Source organism: Balaenoptera borealis, assembly GCF_965194805.1.
Source record: "Balaenoptera borealis genome assembly, contig: HAP1_SCAFFOLD_2562, whole genome shotgun sequence".
Classification (NCBI taxonomy): Eukaryota; Metazoa; Chordata; class Mammalia; order Artiodactyla; family Balaenopteridae; genus Balaenoptera; species Balaenoptera borealis.
In genome coordinates this window covers 3,104-21,611 of record NW_028121783.1, presented here as the reverse complement: position 1 = coordinate 21,611, position 18,508 = coordinate 3,104, and the positions used below count along the sequence as shown (strand labels likewise).

The 18,508-nt window shown below is 45.7% G+C and overlaps 1 pseudogene across 1 annotated transcript; it reads right to left on the bottom strand.

The window, feature by feature from the left end:
• Positions 1–10,529: 10,529 nt before the first annotated feature.
• LOC309622418 (uncharacterized protein C2orf78 pseudogene) lies at positions 10,530–17,455 on the bottom strand (annotated as a pseudogene). Its single transcript has 3 exons — positions 17,372–17,455; positions 13,784–14,475; positions 10,530–12,437 (listed from the first exon to the last, which is right to left on the bottom strand). The product of its transcript is annotated as an uncharacterized protein C2orf78 pseudogene (transcript).
• Positions 17,456–18,508: the final 1,053 nt, after the last annotated feature.

Here is an 18,508-nt window from a genome sequence, read left to right as displayed (position 1 = left end):
TTTATAAGTCCAATACAAAATGAGTCTTATTTTTAAAAACCTGAAATGTTTTACAAAGCCTAGCATTCTCATATAGGGTCCTTTCCATTCTCCCCACTTTCCCGAGAGGCCAAGAACACGTCACACCATGAACTAGGAGAGGGGGTAGAGCCCTTGCTGATGAAATACATCAACAAAGACAGAGTCTTAGCCTGCTTGCTCTCTGGACAGGATCTCGGACCACAAGGTCTTCAATCCTGGTATAAATGAAGGAAGTGAGGACAGTTCAACTGGCACTCTCATAACAAGAGTTCTGAAACACCTTCCGAAGAGACTATAGCAGTAGATGAGGGAAGGGAGTGCTACAGTGTGGCAGTACAGGGGGAACGATCGGCTACAGCAGTGAAAAGTGTGGTACCGATTGGTGTGCTCTCGGGGTTCTTGTACATGTAGCATAGATGACCTCTACAGTGGCCCTCCCACCTTCCCACCTGCATTAGGTGTTCTTTTTTTTGTAATTTATGTTTATGTATTTATTTACTGTTTGAACTTATTTATTCTACGTATTTATTTTTTTGGCTGCACTGGGTCTCTCATTGCTGTGCACGGGCTTTCTCTAGTTGGCGGCTAGCGGGGGCTACTCTTGGTTGCGGTGTGCGGGCTTCTCATCGCGGTGGCTTCTCTTTGTTGCGGAGCATGGGCTGTAGGCACGTGGGCTTCGGTAGTTGAGGCTCACGGGCTCTAGAATGCAGGCTCCGTCGTTGTGGCACATGCGCTTAGTTGCTGCACGGCATGTGGGATCTTCGCAGACCAGGGCTCGAACCCGTGTCCCCCGCATTGCATTGGCAGGCGGATTCTTAACCACGGCGCCACCAGGGAAGCCCTAGGTGTTCTCATAGAGAGTCTAAAAACAGAGGGCACTGAGCGAAGGTAGTGGTTATTAAAGGCTCAGGATCTAAATTCTACCTGCCTCTACACCCCTTCCCAGCTGTCGATTTGACCCCATTTTTGAGTGCCGACCTCATTCTTCAACTTTCTCTGGCGTTTGTTATACTCACCTTGAAAACTTGTTTCTGTGATGCGTTGAGCAGACACAGGGTGGCAGACTGCAGAGGTGGAAGCTGGTGGTCGGATATTTGTGGGCTGAATCTCCTTCGGTCCCATTCCCATTTCTGGTTGCCCAGAGGCCCGACTTCCTGTGTATGACGCCGAGCCGTAGGATTGCGGGCAGGAGCCAAGTTCTCCATACAGTAAAGACCCCAGTGTGCCTTGGTTATAGTAATATACCTGGCTCCCTTCCTGGCAGGGAAGTGGCAGGCGGCTCTGCCCCTGATTTGGAATCTGAGATGGTGTTCCCTGAGCAAGGCTGGCAGAAAGCGATGGATGTAGAGGGACCATGTTCTTGGCGTCTGAAGTTTTATCATACTGGGCTGCCAGAAACATGGAGGAGGCAGCTGTGTGGCGGTCAGTGAGTGCCAGAGTAAAGTCTCCGAGTGAAGAAGAATTCTTTTCAGTGCTTGCTGTGATGTCCCACTCAAGAACACCTGGATAGGAAGCAGCTGAAGTGGAGATCTGGCTGTGGTCAGTAACTCCAGATAACATAGTCGTGCTAGAATGTTGGTAAAGGTAGGCACTACCCATGAGTGTCTGGAAAGGGGTACCAGTAGCCGATGCCGAACTGACGGCAGGGGCAGAGACTCTGGAGAAGTTGCAGACACTTCGTGTTAGGGAAGTTGCATTGCTCACCACAGGAGGAGAATGCTGCAGAGAATTTAGAGTTCCAAGTAGAGATGGATGTTGGAAATTTTCTGTAAGAACAAGAGGGTCATGAAAAACTCAGGGAGGTTGAGAAATTCTCACTACGTTTGAGGAACGGCATCATCTGAAGGTTCTTGCTATCAGGACACCTCTACTATCACTACTTCCTGAGAAACCCAAAATCAGACAGTTGATGATGGCTGTAAGGACTGAGCAGTTTTCCACTCTTCTCTATTAACTGCCTGTGCTCCCATCTTGGGCACAGACGGGCAGAAGAGCCAAGTGGTGTGGTTCAGAGATTGTTCTCTAGGCTGGAAGCAACCTTCTCCCTGCCCTGTCTTTCCCTTCAGCCTGCACTCGTATTGACTTCTATGCTATTTCCTAGACTGGAAGCATTTTAGAACTAGGAGGCCCTTAGAGAACTTCGATGTTCTCAGTCTCATTTCGTGAGTAAGGAAACTGAGGCTCAGAGAGGTCGGGTTGACTTGTTCAAGTTCTCTCATTATGTTAGTATCATTACCAGGTTTCAGAACCTAAGTATCCTGACTTCCTTGCCAGGACTCCACTCTGAGCATGATACTGCCAGAAAGCAGGAGAAATAGAACTTATAATATAGGCATTTTTTTTGTCCATTAGAAAACAGTACGGCTATTACCATTGTCGTCTTCGGTGTCTCCCTTTGCTTGTGCAGTTCCCACGCTATTACCTAGAGGTGACGTACAGCTCAGTCCAACTGGTGAATTGAAAGAGTCATTTTTGCCCTCTTCAAGCCCGGTTTCTCATCCTACCTCAAAATGATTACCCGAAAGTGGATTTCTTAAGTGCTTTTGGAAAGGGAAAAGTTATCTGATTACTTCAGATTCCTCACCTATAAAGTGGTTATAACACCACCACCAATAATAATAGCAGTAATAATTAATAGATGAATAAGCTGATCTATTGCGTATGATTTATATGGAGGAAGATACAATAAGTTCTAGAAAGACAAAGAAAAATCATGACAAGCATATTACGTTAACGAAAAAGAAATCCATAGATATTAATGAAAACTGGGGTATGTGGCAAGTATCGAAGCCTAATGAATTTACTAACAAATGGCATTCTGTACCATCCATGCAATATTATGAAAGTGAATTTTGCCCACTCTATTTTAGTGAATACTATTAACCAGAAAACACGATGGAGGTGATAGAGGTGAATGAATTCCTAGCCAATGCATACAGACAGAGAAGGTATGTCAGTAAAAAATGCATAACAAGCAACAGAATGCAATAAATGTGCATGTATAGGTAGCCACAACACATATAGACAAGTATTTCAATGAAAACCGGTACGAAGCAGACAGCAAAATAATAAGTGTAAAAGAGTTTCATTATTGTGCTCCTTCATATTTTTACCCAGCAAGTAAGAGGTATTAAGCCTAGGAGAAATATATATTTCAATGAATATAGCTTATATAATAAGCAGAAAGGAAGCTTAAAATGTATCAGGAAGGTTTTTGGATTTATCCTAGAACTTAGATTAGAATCATCTTCAGCATCCAAGAAGATGGCATCCCAAAACCTCAAAAAACCATCATGCCTAGAATCCAATTAAAAAAGATTTTCGAATGTAAGAAAATCCACAGGACTCCACAATATGGTTTTCGATAAACGTGGATGTTTGTTTGTTTTGTTTCTTTGGCCGCGCCGCGTGGCCCTGGCCGTGAAAGCACCGAGTCCTAAGCACTGGACCGCCAGGGAATTCCCTAAGTGGGGGGAATTAGAGATGTGGGGCTTGACTTTTTCTTCTTCTTCTTCTTCTTCGGTAGCTAAGATCTACAAGCGAACGATGGCTGTTGATCAATGTGCTCTCTGTGTTAGGAAGGAAATAACTGTAAAAATGAAAAGCAGCCTTGCCTTAGAACCTACATATCACACCAAGGAAAATAGTCCTTCTGATTCAATTTAGAAGATATCACTTAAAATGTTGAATTGGTGAAATGTCTACCTAGTTTAAAAATTAGAAAGAATAAAACACTGAAAAGCAGCCCCCTAGATAACCACTGTGGTTGCTTGTTTATAGGAGGCATCATTTCTAAAACGTATTTCTAAAATGTTTATATTCAAAACTGTCAAGTGGCCAACTGTATTCAGAGAGGCAATAAAAGAAAGAAAACGGAGTATGACTTTTCTGATAAGCTGCCTTTCCCGGTGATCCCCTGTTCTGGCCTTACTTTCCTTCTTAAGTCTGTTAATGTAAGGGTTTGCTACCATCAACTTGGTTTTGCCCTGCTCTGAGCAGGTTTCCCTCTGTGCTGTTTCTGCTTTAATTGAAAATCTTTGGTTCCCATCAGCATTCCATTGCAAACTCCGTTTTTCTTGAGAGCTCCTCTATGCTTTCCCTCTTCATTCTTACATTTTCTCCCATCTCTTGGTGCCTGTTGGCCTGTGCTAATGAAAACCATCCTAAACTTCCTTACGCTCGACTCTGTGCCTCCCTGTAGAGCCCAGTACTCTCCATCCTCTCTCCCTATTCTCTCTTTTCAACTAGTCGAAATCCTAGTGGAGGGAGACCATTAGAGATGAAACATCTTGGTATATATTGCTAGTTTTCTATGTCCCCTGGCTTTTCTATGTTTCTGTTGAAACACTCTTGAGAAGTGTCTGATTTCGTTTTCTACATGGGTACCCTTTAAGGCTCAATACTGGAAAAGAAGGGGATCAGAGTGATCAACCCAATGTGGTATCCTAACGTAACAGTTAAGGAAAGCAACAGGCTTTGTGAGACAGCCAGTGATTTGTCCAAAGTCACACAGATAGTAAACGTCAAAGTCAAAACTGAAATTAGGTCTCCAGACGTGTAGTTCAATACTTTCCCTCATTATTCCATGCTATTTTGAATCTCCTACTCAATTTAGGGGCAAAAGAAATCGAACGCAAAACTTTCCAAAGTTTCTTTTCTTACCTGACATGGTCAGAGAAGAGGAAGCATCCACTGCAGGTACAAGGGATGAGGAGACAACACTAGAGGATGTCTGAGTGGCTGCAGCTGAACGGCGCACGTGTCCAGTACAGAGGTCACTGGTTACTGGTCCAAACAGCTCCACGGAAACCCCAAGGCTCTACCAAGTGGTAGTAGGTTTGGGAGGAGAGTGATGTCACAAAGCAGGCAGTTGAAAGGTATGAGAGAGCCAATAGGGAGGTCCGATCCCCAACAGGAAGGCGGGCTTGGGTGAAGAGAGTGTAGGAGAGCTAAAACAACACCTGAGTTTCTGAGCTTTGGGGAGGAGGAAATCCTAGAAGACAGATTTACCTCCCCCAGGCTCTTCCATTAGGGAAATCATTGCCACATTTCTTACAGACGTTCATTAATACACTGAACTAAGAGTTACTTATATTCTACAGAGTATTCTATTTTATGTATCATATACTTAGAGCTATATAGATCTTATTTAATTAATAATCCTTAGGAAGGAAAGAGCCATCTAGTTTGAACTATTACAGTTGTTCTGAAATCAGATGTGTCTAATGAGTGAACTGATAGCAGCTTTTAAGGAGCCAAAGTAGGGATTAAGAAGCTCTCTTTGTAACTTGGTTCAAGAGTAGGGTGAAGTTTCTTGAGTGTACCTTGTGGAGAATGTTGTGGTCCAAGGCTCTTCTCTTTTAGTTTCTTCTCCTTGACTCCTACCTTCCTTGGGCTGGGCTAGGCTGGGGGCCAGGTTGGACTTGCGACTTAACATTTCTCTTCCGCTTTCTCTTTTTTTTTTTTCTTCCATTATGGGCATTGCTTCGAGGACAAGCCTTGATCTTGCATTGGACGTTACTTCCTGTCAACTTCCAGCAGCAGGAGTCTTCTTTTCAGTGCTTGATGCTTCACGAAATAGACTCTGCCCGTTGGCAGCAAATACCAGAGAGCTAGGAGACAGAGCTGGTTGCAGACCTTTCCTCTTCCAGCCTTTGGTTGCAATTGTTTGGCCCATAATTTGCTAGCTCTAGTTCCTTGGGCCACACAGGTATCCTGCCATCTCCAGCTCTTGTTATATGTGAGAGACATTCTGAACACTGTCCCTTTTTCTTTGCACAGAAGTATATACAGTGTGGCAGTTACTGTAATCTCCTCCGCCTTGCAAACAGCCACTCTAGAATCTTGGACCTCTAGGACTCTCTGTCTTGCATGCTTGGGGGCAAGGCCAAGCAAAATGAAGAGGAGAATAATTAGAGAAAGAGGAGGACGTTGGTGGAGAATTGGGAGCAGGTAAGGTGAAAGGGCACAGGAGAAAAGAGATGCATGTAGACTTTTTGGTTTCTGTGGGAAACAGGTTGACACACTTGGGCCTCATTTGGTATTAACAGAACAGAGAGTTAAAGATCTAAGTAGCTAGATAGTGTGCAGCAACTGCCATGAAGTCTGTACACTGAAGAGAAGAGTCTCACATCTAGTTTTCATTTTGTTTTATGTCATAGTACCTTATTTATAGCATTCACTGGTGTGTTTGTAGAATACAGATGTTTTCAAATGCTCTGGTTTTGTCTACATGGTTATCTCCTTGTCCTGTTTGTAAGGAATCCAACATTGTAAGACATATTGCATGTTTTTCTCTTGACGATTGTTGACCTTGAAGCGTCATGAACTAACTTGAGCTGTTGGATTCTGTGGAGAAACGTTCAAAAGGGTCTGTGAAAAAGGCACTGTGGTGAGTCGCATTATGCACCCGAGCGTAAGGAGCAAGATATCTGCCACCAGCCCAGCTTGGCCTGGATTGCCTCTGTTTTAGTTCCCCTGGTTAGTGCTTTTCTCCCTAACCACTCTTGTGACTGTGATAATGTGAGTAAGGGCGGAGTTGCTAATGATCTATGTGTGAGGTAAGCTGGTTTGAGGGAGGAAATCTATGGACCTAGTCATTTTCCTTGGTGGTAAGCTTTCAGGGGTGCAGAGATTGATCTTCCTGGGGCCTTTTCTGGTCCCAGGAAGATATCGCATAGATGGGACCTCCCAAGACACACATTGAATCTTTAGGCCTGTTTTTCCTATTATGAGGTACGAACGAGTTTCTTCACTGATGGGGATGATGCTTATCTGAGAAGAAATTGTGAAAGGTGGTGTAGTGTAGAGGTGTGGCTTAAGCTTTTAAGTTTTCCTCCAGGTTTTTCCCCTAAGCTTCCTACTTCGGACGGCCTACTTACATGATACTAGTAGGTGATGTCCGGCTAACAGCTTCCTAAATATACCTGCAAGCCAGATCAGTGTCTCTTTTCTCTGTATTCCCATGGAAATCAAGAGTCCCGCCGAATTTTCCATCGAAACAGTTGATTTGTGTTGTCTCTAGGAATTCTAAAGGGCGTACCGTTGCTTCCTAACCGGTGTCATTTGGGAGATCCGCCTCTGTACGTTCAAATGATTAATTTTGAGACTTTGCTCATGTGTGCAGTAAACCCTTGAATTCCCTAAGACCTTCCTTTCCTCCATCTCCTACCCCATTAAGCCCGCTTCAGTTCATCTCCTGAATTTCTTTGGAATCTGTCAGCCAGCTCTTCCTCAACTTCCTAATACTGAACTTGCCTGTCTGTTGCGATTAGGTCCTAACTGGTGTCCATATATCTTGTTTCCTTCCAATCCACTCTTCACACAAGAAACCTTCAAAGCAAGTTGGAACGTTGCTCATAAACATCGCTCACAAGCATTGTTTTGAGAATAGAAAACACACTGTTGGCCTTTAAGACTCTGCGTGGTCTAGAATCCTCTCTGCTTCTCTAGCCCCATCTTGTGCCACTTTTGCCCTCACTTTCTATGCTTCAGATACACTGAATTAACCTTAGTTCTCACTCATCTGACAGAAGTCAGTTCAGATACTATTTTTCACTGTGATTCCTAGCATTAAGGAATTTGATTATCAGGTTTTGTATGAGGACTATTTCATCAGGGGTACAGAAGTTCTGGCCATCTCTGGTTTTGGATATCCCTTATTTGTTGAGACCTTTGCGTTGTTTGGTTGCCTTTTGTCTGTTTTCCAGATGGGAAAACAGGAACAAGGGAAGTATAGGTTATTACTAGGTGGGGTTGAACAAGTGGAGCAGCAAACTGCAAAGCAGAAAGAAGAGGGACGTACTATAGAGGGATATGACTTCCATTCTCAAGGCGCCTGCATCCTGTGCAGGGAGACAGCCTAACATAAAATGTGCCTAACAACAAATATATTGACTTCTTACTAAAAATCTCCAGTTCATAGAACCGAGGGGTTTGTACCTTCTCCTTTAAAAGTGATAGTCCTGGGACTTCCCCGGTGGTCCCGTGGTGAAGACTCTGCGCTTCCAATGCAGCAGGCGTGGGTTCAATCCCTGGTTGGGGAGCTAAGATCCCACATGCTGCGCAGCCAAAGAAATTTTTTTCGAACGTTATACTCCTGTATTGTTGGCTTTAGTGGTTTAGATTTTGTTGTACTGTTAAGAAGATTTCAGTTTATTTACCGGGAACAAACAACACATAATGTAAAAATAGTTTCCCAGAAACGATTTCCATCATTCTCTTCCTCCCTTTCTCCCGCAGACTGGTGTTTCACCTTGACAAGTTCTCTGTCATTCCATAGGAAAGCTGTCTGGCTTGGAGGTTGCAATCCCAGGGAATTTTTCATCAGCGGGGAAGTCTCCATCACTACAGAGGAATCAAGGGAGAAGTCAGTCCCTGGTAAGTGAGATGCTCCCCCTAAACACCAACACAGCAGTCGTGTACCTTTCAAGGGGTTCAGGGGCAAGATGGGCAAGGCATTTCTACTAACTCTTCTTAAGGATCACGGACAGTGCCCTATGCTACGAGGTAAGCGGTGACTGCTGTAGTTCTTACTGGTGATCCTTTCCTGTCACTGATTCTCGGCCTTCTTTGTATTTCATAGGACTGTTGTCAGTCCAATACAAAATGAGTCTTATTTTTAAAAACCTGAAATGTTTTACAGAGCCTAGCATTCTCATATAGGGTCCTTTCCATTCTCCCCACTTTCCCGAGAGGCCAAGAACACTTCACACCATGAACTAGGAGAGGGGGTAGAGCCCTTTCTGATGAAATACATCAACAAAGACAGAGCCTTAGCCTGCTTGCTCTCTGGACAGGATCTCGGACCACAAGGTCTTCAATCCTGGTATAAATGAAGGAAGTGAGGACAGTTCAACTGGCACTCTCATAACAAGAGTTCGGAAACACCTTCCGAAGAGACTATAGCAGTAGATGAGGGAAGGGAGTGCTACAGTGTGGCAGTACAGGGGGAACGATCGGCTACAGCAGTGAAAAGTGTGGTACCGATTGGTGTGCTCTCGGGGTTCTTGTACATGTAGCATAGATGACCTCTACGGTGGCCCTCCCACCTTCCCACCTGCATTAGGTGTTCTTTTTTTTTGTAATTTATGTTTATGTATTTATTTACTGTTTGAACTTATTTATTCTACGTATTTATGTTTTTGGCTGCACTGGGTCTCTCATTGCTGTGCACGGGCTTTCTCTAGTTGGCGGCTAGCGGGGGCTACTCTCGGTTGCGGTGTGCGGGCATCTCATCGCGGTGGCTTCTCTTGTTGCGGAGCATGGGCTGTAGGCACGTGGGCTTCGGTAGTTGAGGCTCACGGGCTCTAGAATGCAGGCTCCGTCGTCGTGGCACATGCGCTTAGTTGCTGCACGGCATGTGGGATCTTCGCAGACCAGGGCTCGAACCCGTGTCCCCTGCATTGGCAGGCGCCACCAGGGAAGCCCTAGGTGTTCTCATATAGAGTCTAAAAACAGAGAGCACTGAGAGAAGGTAGTGGTTATTAAAGGCTCAGGATCTAAATTCTACCTGTCTCTACACCCCTTCCCAGCTGTCGATTTGACCCCATTTTTGAATGCTGACCTCATTGTTCAACTTTTCTCTGCCGTCTGTATACTCACCTTGAAAACTTGTTTCTGTGATGCGTTGAGCAGACACAGGGTGGCAGACTGCAGAGGTGGAAGCTGGTGGTCGGATATTTGTGGGCTGAATCTCCTTCAGTCCCATTCCCATTTCTGGTTGCCCAGAGGCCCTACTTCCTGTGTGTGACGCCGAGCCGTAGGATTGCGGGCAGGAGCCAAGTTCTCCATACAGTAAAGACCCCAGTGTGCCTTGGTTACAGTAATATACCTGGCTTCCTTCCTGGCAGGGAAGTGACAGGCGGCTATGCCCCTGCTTTGTTCGTGGGCCTCCTGATCCAGCAGTTCCCTTGGCTCTGCCCCTGTCGTCAGCTGCCCCTAGGATAACTCTGAGCCCTAGCCACTTCTCTGGTAGATTTCCCTATTCCCCCACTACAGTCACACCTGAATAAGGCAACTCAGACCTTTCAGAGATGTGTCCTGAACCTCTTGTTTTCTGAAATACCTATCTGGTGGTTGTGAGACTTAAGGCCAGCGTCCCCGAGAGACTTTTTCTGTTTCTCCTAGTAAACCTAGACTCATCTTCTGTCACCTTCAACTCTACTCCAATTGTGTTCTTTCAACCCAGACCTCTGACCCTGCTTTTTACTTCTGCCATTTCATCCTCGCTCCTGCTTCCTTTCCTAAATCCATACGTCTCTTTTGGCCTTCCTAGCCCTGGGCCAAGTTCCTTCCTCTTTGCTCAGTTTTTACCCCTTTCCTTCATTCTCCCATCCAACTTTCAGTCCTTCCTTTCTCACGCCCCAGTTAGCAGCATCTGAAAATTCGAAAGGTTTGTTACTCGTCTATTAATTGTATTCCATTTACTTATTCAGTTCTATACCTGTCTTACCTGTGTATGGAAGAACAGCTGGTAGCCAAGGTGGCACCAAGAATCCTAGCAGCTCTCACTTGACGTATCCGTAGTAGTCGGCAATTTCCATTTCGTTTTCCCTCTCGGTGAAAAATTGCAGCTTGCCCGAAGAGGTGTATCTGGCAGCATTCTCCCGTTGTTGTTGAGCCCGCCTCTTCATGGCCTCTCGCTCTGGCCTCTGCTCTTGTTCGATGGGCTTTGACATGACTGGCTCAGGCACGTTGGGTTCCCTCCATGGAACTCGTTGCTTGCTGAAGTCTTGGAGTAGAAAGTGGGTTTGGAGCTTGGGTGGGGACTGGCGCTTATTCACAGCAGGGGGAACAGGCTCCCGCTGGAGAGGAGCGCCAGATGAAGTTTTGGAGGGTGCAGGCCTAGGAGCAGCAGACTGAGGGACACGAGGCTGGGTATGGTTGGGCCAAGCCGGTTGGGTTGGGTTGGTCACAGTTGGCTGAGCTGGTTTGGCGGGGCCTGGCAAAGAGGCAGGAGCTGGCTGGGATGAATTGGCTGCAGCAGGTTGAGCTGAGTCAGTAGAACCAGGCTGGGCACGGTAAGCCCCAGCAGGCCGATGTGAGGCCAGAGACTGTGGCCTCCGAGGAGCGGGTCGAGCTTGAGGCTTGTCCCAGGCAGAAAAAGGCAGAGGTATCAACTTGACCTTCCCAGGAGGAGGCCGCTCATACTGGGCTGGAGACGGACACTCTGTTTCAGCACTGCTGTCTGGTTTCTGGGCTTGGACTTGCGTTTTCTCAGGACCCTTCCCCTCACGTGGGGTATGCCGCCATGGCTGGATAGCTGGGGGTGGCTGGGGGTCTTTGGGGTTGCTTGACTTTCCCAAGAGCCGACAGGAAGAGAGCCCAGTTTTCGTCTCATTCTTCTTCCCCAGCGCATGAAGAACCTTCACAGACTCCAGCATGCGCACGCCAAGGGAGGTTCGAGGCTTTTGAAAGCTCTGTTGGAGAAGCTCAGTTTGGTGTTCCTTTCGCTTCGTGTGGGGGATTGCTGGCTTCTCTTCTGCCTTGACTTTGTTCCCTGACTGCTTGTTCTCCTCAGCCTTGTTTCTCCCTCTGGTCCTTTTGGTCTTTTCCTGCCCGTGGCTCTTAGTTTTGCTGATCTTTCTGGATGCAGCTTTCTGAGGTTTGCCTTGAGAGTGCTTGGCCGTGTTCACAGGAGCCCTGTCACTGACTGCAGCGTGGCATGTAACCACTTCTCCCCCTAACAGGCACTCTGGATTCTTTGGCTGGATTTTGGCCTTGGGAGCGCCACTGATAGGCTCAGAGGCTTTCTGTTTGTTCTTCCTGGGTTGATCAGAGGGAACCTTTATGACACTTGGCTTTTCCTGCACCTGATTCACCTTAATGGCTCTGGTGTCTTTAGCTTTGATCACGTTGGGACCTTGGGATTGATCAAGATCTTTCAAAGGATTAAAGAGCTGGGGAAGGTGAATATCCTCCGCCAGTGTAGTAATGTCTGCAAGACCACTGCTAGGTTCAATCCCATTTTCAAGTGTCCCTAGGTCCTGACGACTCCGGCTGTTCTCTCCCAGATCAGCATTTTCAGAACCAGGCTGCTCCTCTTGGCTGAGGGGATCGGTGCAGGCCAGCGGCTGGTGAATATCAGGGATTCCTAAAGGGAGTAGTGGAGGATCTTGGTTCTCTGTTGGGATCTGGTAGGCATCCAGAGGCTTTGAAAGCTTGGTTTTGATATCATCCACGTGCTTACTCTCTATTTGTCCCTGGCTTGGAGCTGGAGGCAGGGCCAGGAGACGCCTGGCACTCTGGACTGGAGCTGTCACTGAAATGTCCCCAAGTTCAGATGGTGGGTTACTCTCAAGTATGTGGCTGTTTCTGCTACTGCAGGACTTGGGGAGTTCTTGACTTTGTGTCACACAAAACGTCTGGCTTGGAGGTTGCAATCCCAGGGAATTTTTCATCACCAGGGGGGAGGTCTCCATCCCTACAAAGGGATCAAGGGAGAAGTCAGTCCCTGGTAAGTGAGATGCTCCCCCTAAACACCAACACAGCAGTCGTGTACCTTTCAAGGGGTTCAGGGGCAAGATGGGCAAGGCATTTCTACTAACTCTTCTTAAGGATCACGGACAGTGCCCTATGCTACGAGGTAAGCGGTGACTGTTGTAATTCTTACTGGTGAGCCTTTCCTGTCGCTGATTCTCGGCTCGCTTTGTATTTCATAGGACTGTTTATAAGTCCAATACAAAATGAGTCTTATTTTTAAAAACCTGAAATGTTTTACAAAGCCTAGCATTCTCATATAGGGTCCTTTCCATTCTCCCCACTTTCCCGAGAGGCCAAGAACACGTCACACCATGAACTAGGAGAGGGGGTAGAGCCCTTGCTGATGAAATACATCAACAAAGACAGAGTCTTAGCCTGCTTGCTCTCTGGACAGGATCTCGGACCACAAGGTCTTCAATCCTGGTATAAATGAAGGAAGTGAGGACAGTTCAACTGGCACTCTCATAACAAGAGTTCTGAAACACCTTCCGAAGAGACTATAGCAGTAGATGAGGGAAGGGAGTGCTACAGTGTGGCAGTACAGGGGGAACGATCGGCTACAGCAGTGAAAAGTGTGGTACCGATTGGTGTGCTCTCGGGGTTCTTGTACATGTAGCATAGATGACCTCTACAGTGGCCCTCCCACCTTCCCACCTGCATTAGGTGTTCTTTTTTTTGTAATTTATGTTTATGTATTTATTTACTGTTTGAACTTATTTATTCTACGTATTTATTTTTTTGGCTGCACTGGGTCTCTCATTGCTGTGCACGGGCTTTCTCTAGTTGGCGGCTAGCGGGGGCTACTCTTGGTTGCGGTGTGCGGGCTTCTCATCGCGGTGGCTTCTCTTTGTTGCGGAGCATGGGCTGTAGGCACGTGGGCTTCGGTAGTTGAGGCTCACGGGCTCTAGAATGCAGGCTCCGTCGTTGTGGCACATGCGCTTAGTTGCTGCACGGCATGTGGGATCTTCGCAGACCAGGGCTCGAACCCGTGTCCCCCGCATTGCATTGGCAGGCGGATTCTTAACCACGGCGCCACCAGGGAAGCCCTAGGTGTTCTCATAGAGAGTCTAAAAACAGAGGGCACTGAGCGAAGGTAGTGGTTATTAAAGGCTCAGGATCTAAATTCTACCTGCCTCTACACCCCTTCCCAGCTGTCGATTTGACCCCATTTTTGAGTGCCGACCTCATTCTTCAACTTTCTCTGGCGTTTGTTATACTCACCTTGAAAACTTGTTTCTGTGATGCGTTGAGCAGACACAGGGTGGCAGACTGCAGAGGTGGAAGCTGGTGGTCGGATATTTGTGGGCTGAATCTCCTTCGGTCCCATTCCCATTTCTGGTTGCCCAGAGGCCCGACTTCCTGTGTATGACGCCGAGCCGTAGGATTGCGGGCAGGAGCCAAGTTCTCCATACAGTAAAGACCCCAGTGTGCCTTGGTTATAGTAATATACCTGGCTCCCTTCCTGGCAGGGAAGTGGCAGGCGGCTCTGCCCCTGATTTGGAATCTGAGATGGTGTTCCCTGAGCAAGGCTGGCAGAAAGCGATGGATGTAGAGGGACCATGTTCTTGGCGTCTGAAGTTTTATCATACTGGGCTGCCAGAAACATGGAGGAGGCAGCTGTGTGGCGGTCAGTGAGTGCCAGAGTAAAGTCTCCGAGTGAAGAAGAATTCTTTTCAGTGCTTGCTGTGATGTCCCACTCAAGAACACCTGGATAGGAAGCAGCTGAAGTGGAGATCTGGCTGTGGTCAGTAACTCCAGATAACATAGTCGTGCTAGAATGTTGGTAAAGGTAGGCACTACCCATGAGTGTCTGGAAAGGGGTACCAGTAGCCGATGCCGAACTGACGGCAGGGGCAGAGACTCTGGAGAAGTTGCAGACACTTCGTGTTAGGGAAGTTGCATTGCTCACCACAGGAGGAGAATGCTGCAGAGAATTTAGAGTTCCAAGTAGAGATGGATGTTGGAAATTTTCTGTAAGAACAAGAGGGTCATGAAAAACTCAGGGAGGTTGAGAAATTCTCACTACGTTTGAGGAACGGCATCATCTGAAGGTTCTTGCTATCAGGACACCTCTACTATCACTACTTCCTGAGAAACCCAAAATCAGACAGTTGATGATGGCTGTAAGGACTGAGCAGTTTTCCACTCTTCTCTATTAACTGCCTGTGCTCCCATCTTGGGCACAGACGGGCAGAAGAGCCAAGTGGTGTGGTTCAGAGATTGTTCTCTAGGCTGGAAGCAACCTTCTCCCTGCCCTGTCTTTCCCTTCAGCCTGCACTCGTATTGACTTCTATGCTATTTCCTAGACTGGAAGCATTTTAGAACTAGGAGGCCCTTAGAGAACTTCGATGTTCTCAGTCTCATTTCGTGAGTAAGGAAACTGAGGCTCAGAGAGGTCGGGTTGACTTGTTCAAGTTCTCTCATTATGTTAGTATCATTACCAGGTTTCAGAACCTAAGTATCCTGACTTCCTTGCCAGGACTCCACTCTGAGCATGATACTGCCAGAAAGCAGGAGAAATAGAACTTATAATATAGGCATTTTTTTTGTCCATTAGAAAACAGTACGGCTATTACCATTGTCGTCTTCGGTGTCTCCCTTTGCTTGTGCAGTTCCCACGCTATTACCTAGAGGTGACGTACAGCTCAGTCCAACTGGTGAATTGAAAGAGTCATTTTTGCCCTCTTCAAGCCCGGTTTCTCATCCTACCTCAAAATGATTACCCGAAAGTGGATTTCTTAAGTGCTTTTGGAAAGGGAAAAGTTATCTGATTACTTCAGATTCCTCACCTATAAAGTGGTTATAACACCACCACCAATAATAATAGCAGTAATAATTAATAGATGAATAAGCTGATCTATTGCGTATGATTTATATGGAGGAAGATACAATAAGTTCTAGAAAGACAAAGAAAAATCATGACAAGCATATTACGTTAACGAAAAAGAAATCCATAGATATTAATGAAAACTGGGGTATGTGGCAAGTATCGAAGCCTAATGAATTTACTAACAAATGGCATTCTGTACCATCCATGCAATATTATGAAAGTGAATTTTGCCCACTCTATTTTAGTGAATACTATTAACCAGAAAACACGATGGAGGTGATAGAGGTGAATGAATTCCTAGCCAATGCATACAGACAGAGAAGGTATGTCAGTAAAAAATGCATAACAAGCAACAGAATGCAATAAATGTGCATGTATAGGTAGCCACAACACATATAGACAAGTATTTCAATGAAAACCGGTACGAAGCAGACAGCAAAATAATAAGTGTAAAAGAGTTTCATTATTGTGCTCCTTCATATTTTTACCCAGCAAGTAAGAGGTATTAAGCCTAGGAGAAATATATATTTCAATGAATATAGCTTATATAATAAGCAGAAAGGAAGCTTAAAATGTATCAGGAAGGTTTTTGGATTTATCCTAGAACTTAGATTAGAATCATCTTCAGCATCCAAGAAGATGGCATCCCAAAACCTCAAAAAACCATCATGCCTAGAATCCAATTAAAAAAGATTTTCGAATGTAAGAAAATCCACAGGACTCCACAATATGGTTTTCGATAAACGTGGATGTTTGTTTGTTTTGTTTCTTTGGCCGCGCCGCGTGGCCCTGGCCGTGAAAGCACCGAGTCCTAAGCACTGGACCGCCAGGGAATTCCCTAAGTGGGGGGAATTAGAGATGTGGGGCTTGACTTTTTCTTCTTCTTCTTCTTCTTCGGTAGCTAAGATCTACAAGCGAACGATGGCTGTTGATCAATGTGCTCTCTGTGTTAGGAAGGAAATAACTGTAAAAATGAAAAGCAGCCTTGCCTTAGAACCTACATATCACACCAAGGAAAATAGTCCTTCTGATTCAATTTAGAAGATATCACTTAAAATGTTGAATTGGTGAAATGTCTACCTAGTTTAAAAATTAGAAAGAATAAAACACTGAAAAGCAGCCCCCTAGATAACCACTGTGGTTGCTTGTTTATAGGAGGCATCATTTCTAAAACGTATTTCTAAAATGTTTATATTCAAAACTGTCAAGTGGCCAACTGTATTCAGAGAGGCAATAAAAGAAAGAAAACGGAGTATGACTTTTCTGATAAGCTGCCTTTCCCGGTGATCCCCTGTTCTGGCCTTACTTTCCTTCTTAAGTCTGTTAATGTAAGGGTTTGCTACCATCAACTTGGTTTTGCCCTGCTCTGAGCAGGTTTCCCTCTGTGCTGTTTCTGCTTTAATTGAAAATCTTTGGTTCCCATCAGCATTCCATTGCAAACTCCGTTTTTCTTGAGAGCTCCTCTATGCTTTCCCTCTTCATTCTTACATTTTCTCCCATCTCTTGGTGCCTGTTGGCCTGTGCTAATGAAAACCATCCTAAACTTCCTTACGCTCGACTCTGTGCCTCCCTGTAGAGCCCAGTACTCTCCATCCTCTCTCCCTATTCTCTCTTTTCAACTAGTCGAAATCCTAGTGGAGGGAGACCATTAGAGATGAAACATCTTGGTATATATTGCTAGTTTTCTATGTCCCCTGGCTTTTCTATGTTTCTGTTGAAACACTCTTGAGAAGTGTCTGATTTCGTTTTCTACATGGGTACCCTTTAAGGCTCAATACTGGAAAAGAAGGGGATCAGAGTGATCAACCCAATGTGGTATCCTAACGTAACAGTTAAGGAAAGCAACAGGCTTTGTGAGACAGCCAGTGATTTGTCCAAAGTCACACAGATAGTAAACGTCAAAGTCAAAACTGAAATTAGGTCTCCAGACGTGTAGTTCAATACTTTCCCTCATTATTCCATGCTATTTTGAATCTCCTACTCAATTTAGGGGCAAAAGAAATCGAACGCAAAACTTTCCAAAGTTTCTTTTCTTACCTGACATGGTCAGAGAAGAGGAAGCATCCACTGCAGGTACAAGGGATGAGGAGACAACACTAGAGGATGTCTGAGTGGCTGCAGCTGAACGGCGCACGTGTCCAGTACAGAGGTCACTGGTTACTGGTCCAAACAGCTCCACGGAAACCCCAAGGCTCTACCAAGTGGTAGTAGGTTTGGGAGGAGAGTGATGTCACAAAGCAGGCAGTTGAAAGGTATGAGAGAGCCAATAGGGAGGTCCGATCCCCAACAGGAAGGCGGGCTTGGGTGAAGAGAGTGTAGGAGAGCTAAAACAACACCTGAGTTTCTGAGCTTTGGGGAGGAGGAAATCCTAGAAGACAGATTTACCTCCCCCAGGCTCTTCCATTAGGGAAATCATTGCCACATTTCTTACAGACGTTCATTAATACACTGAACTAAGAGTTACTTATATTCTACAGAGTATTCTATTTTATGTATCATATACTTAGAGCTATATAGATCTTCTTTAATTAATAATCCTTAGGAAGGAAAGAGCCATCTAGTTTGAACTATTACAGTTGTTCTGAAATCAGATGTGTCTAATGAGTGAACTGATAGCAGCTTTTAAGGAGCCAAAGTAGGGATTAAGAAGCTCTCTTTGTAACTTGGTTCAAGAGTAGGGTGAAGTTTCTTGAGTGTACCTTGTGGAGAATGTTGTGGTCCAAGGCTCTTCTCTTTCAGTTTCTTCTCCTTGACTCCTACCTTCCTTGGGCTGGGCTAGGCTGGGGGCCAGGTTGGACTTGCGACTTAACATTTCTCTTCCGCTTTCTCTTTTTTTTTTTTCTTCCATTATGGGCATTGCTTCGAGGACAAGCCTTGATCTTGCATTGGACGTTACTTCCTGTCACCTTCCAGCAGCAGGAGTCTTCTTTTCAGTGCTTGATGCTTCACGAAATAGACTCTGCCCGTTGGCAGCAAATACCAGAGAGCTAGGAGACAGAGCTGGTTGCAGACCTTTCCTCTTCCAGCCTTTGGTTGCAATTGTTTGGCCCATAATTTGCTAGCTCTAGTTCCTTGGGCCACACAGGTATCCTGCCATCTCCAGCTCTTGTTATATGTGAGAGACATTCTGAACACTGTCCCTTTTTCTTTGCACAGAAGTATATACAGTGTGGC